At 35.4% G+C, this 3,332-nt stretch overlaps 1 protein-coding gene across 1 annotated transcript in view; it reads right to left on the reverse strand.

Annotated features, from left to right (window-relative positions):
- Nucleotides 1–3,332, reverse strand: part of PHF21A (PHD finger protein 21A) — a 207,114-nt gene that overhangs the window by 189,912 nt on the left and 13,870 nt on the right. The window lies entirely within an intron of this gene.

Below are 3,332 nucleotides of genomic sequence, written 5' to 3' on the forward strand. Positions count from 1 at the left end.
AAAAAAAAAAAAAAAAAACTTAAAAGGCTCTGTTAAAACCGACATATTCCCATGTATTTTTCCCAGAGGTATTCATTAGATATACTTTTATCATCCACACCCTCTTTCCATGGCATTTTTGGGTGGGGGGCCTCTTCAGCTAAATTGTTCCATATTTACTCTTTCCCCTAAACTTTTGGTGGGACTGTAATGATAACAATAATAATGATCATAGCATCATCGTTTATTGAGTGTTTTAAGATTTCCTCATTTTATCTTTGTGAACCCTAGGAGGTTGCTACTATCATCCCTGTATCACAGTCGAAGAAACTATGACCAGCACAATGGTTATTATGCAGTATGTACAAGATACATCTTTACTGAAGGGAGCTTAAATAATCAGCCCAAGATCACACATTCAACTTTAAGTGGTTTCCAACCCTGGGGTCAGACTCCAAAGCCAGGCTCTTTTCCCAATATGTAACATTTGTCTCAACTGGAGAAGAGAAGAAAGAACAGAGAACTAAGGTTAAGTACCATTTATTTAGTACTTATTCATGTGTCAGGCACTTCTACTAGGTTATACTTTATATATTACAAACTCATTTATTCCTCATAAAAACCTCATTTTATTGCATTTTACACTTAAAGAAACCAAGGTAGAGGCACAAGCAGAGCTAATACCTGGCAAAACTAGAATTTGAGTCCATGCAGACTGGCTGCTCCAGCACCGATACTTTTAACCACTGTGCTCTACTGCATGCTAAAAACTTCTCTACACCTGAATTACATGTAAACAAAACTTTTAATATCTTTTCACCAAAGTACCTAAGTCTTAGATTAATTGAGAAAAAAAATAATGCTTTTCCAAGTATGTACACCAGGCTTCTTTACAGGCACACAGGATATGCCCCTGGTGATTAGATCATTGCGCTGCTCAGGAAGTTGCACACCATAAATCTGGTTAAGAGCCCCCAGCCCACCCTTCGCCACACTCAGACCCACACTAACCATGAACTGCAAGAGACAGACAATTCAAAGATGTCCCTGTGTAATCTTCTACAAAATGAATGTCACTCAGGAAATATCTGAGTGTGTATATTTACTCTCTTCCATCACCTTTTCCTCCCAAATACCATAAAAAACCACCACAAAAGGAATGAATGAGTCTAAGCTACTTAAAAATCATAACAAATGTCCAATGGTAACAAATTTAAATGAGAAAAAAATAAATGCAAAATTCTCATAATTTTGTAACTTGTCCAAATTCTACATTTAAAAAGTACTAAGCTTCTTTGAAAGGCTCAATTCTTAGACTACCTTCTTATCATAAAAGTGCCTTGAAAAGTGCAGAGGAAAGTCCACTTTTGCCTCAGACTCTGAATATCTTGATATGCATATTCAAAACAAAAATCATTACTGCTGCATTATAAGTTATTGGGCTTTCAACTCTACTAGTATGACAATATACTTAATTAGACAAAAACATTAAGCATGGATTTATTATTTTTATATTAACACATACTATATACAGAAAATAAATATAAAGAACAGGACTGGACCTGAAGGTACTGAGAACTTGACACAATGAAAACAGGAACTGTTGCAGCTCCCTCCATTGACATCGTAAAGTTGCCACATTTTCTGGGCTCTCTTTTGAATTAATGTGGCATCTGTTCCAAGTACAGCATGCTAACATTTTACTAAAAGATATTTTCATTCTACATTTGTATCTGGTTTGCTTTTCATTTGAACTACTGCTATATTTCAATGGTCATTATTTCTTTATACTAAATTGTCAATTTGGCATTCCTAATCTATCTCCCCCACACACAAAAAGGGTGAGGAAGAACCATCAGCTTAAAACCCTCTAACAGCAATAATTGCAATATACTTTGCATATAGATTAAATAAAGAAAATAAACAGCACAAAGATTTTTGTAGGCTTTTTAGTATCAAGTCCTGATAAGTTAACAGCATCTGTTCCTTTCAGAAAAAGAATTCTTCTCTGAGGTGCTGGGGGTGGAGGGAAAAGTAAACAAATACTAAATAGAATAATTCAAGTTAAAGTTTGGTCTTCATGAAATGATGGTTTCAATAATTTGCACATAGCCAACTCTATCAAATGATAATTGCTTTTTAAGATACCCTCCAAAATGCTGCAGCAACAAGCCAAATACAACCACTTGTACTTAACATGCATGCTGCATACTCTACAATGTTACGTCACATCAGGCACAGAGAAGACGCTTACCAAGCTATCCTGCGTTCTATAAACTGCCTAACAACAACAGAAAAAGGCACTGCCATCTCAATGGGAGTAGGAGCTATCAGGGTAAGCAGCCTTTTCTCTTTGGTCACCTATGAAGAAAACAAATAAGGCTTATGTTTCTGTCTTTTAAGCTCTCCTCTCTCAAGGCCTTTACTCTCAATCTTTCAGCCTTTCACAGAAAGAAAGGCTGTTTCTTTAAAATTAAAAAGCTGCAAAAGATCACTCCAACTTAAAAGCCCCACACCTTTTACCAACTGTCCTCCAGCTGTCCCCATGGCTGCCTCTTCTGCAGGAAGAATAGCCTGTCCAGAACACTCGTCTCCAAGTGGGTGTGAGCACCCTCAGGAAGGGAGCCACTGGGAAGACAGTATTACAATTTATGTTTTTAAATCTCACCCTTTTTAAAATTTCAGCTTTCCTGGATGCTTAATATCATATGTAACATACTACTTCAGAGTATTATACATGTACTGGTAGTCATAATTTTTAAAAGTTTGGAGACAACTGGGTCTAGAATGAAAAAGAAAAATAGGCTCTGCCATTAACTTACTCAAAGTCTTGTGTCTGACTCAGTTTCAACATCCATGACATGCATTAAGCCCTTTGTACAATAATGAAACTATTATGAGAAAGAATACTCTGAATCACTCAAAATAAAAACCACATTTCTGAATGCTATCAATGAGAATTACTTTCAAGTTGGCATTATAACTTTGACTATGGTATAATTTAAATAAACTATTATACTATCAGATCTAGTTCTTAGATTATTTTCCTTTTTCAAAAATTTCAGATCAATATAAGGACACATACAATTAGGTTACATTGTTTGCATTTCTTAGGTGAAGTCCAAGCTGCAATTGAGCCCTTCATTCAGGTGTGCCATACACCCCTACATTGTACCCAATAGGTGAGAACTTATAAGTTCTTAGAATTTTAAGGCAAACCTTTAGTACTTCACTAAATGTGGGCCTAAAGAAACATAAAGTAACTTAGAGGCAAAAAGTGAATTCTAGGATTAGAAAGACATTTTTTAAAACTTCTATAACAAGAAACATTATTACTTATGTAAAAAAAAAAA

Source organism: Otolemur garnettii, unplaced genomic scaffold (genome assembly GCF_000181295.1).
Source record: "Otolemur garnettii isolate 467f Iridium unplaced genomic scaffold, OtoGar3 scaffold00001, whole genome shotgun sequence".
NCBI classification, from domain to species: domain Eukaryota; kingdom Metazoa; phylum Chordata; class Mammalia; order Primates; family Galagidae; genus Otolemur; species Otolemur garnettii.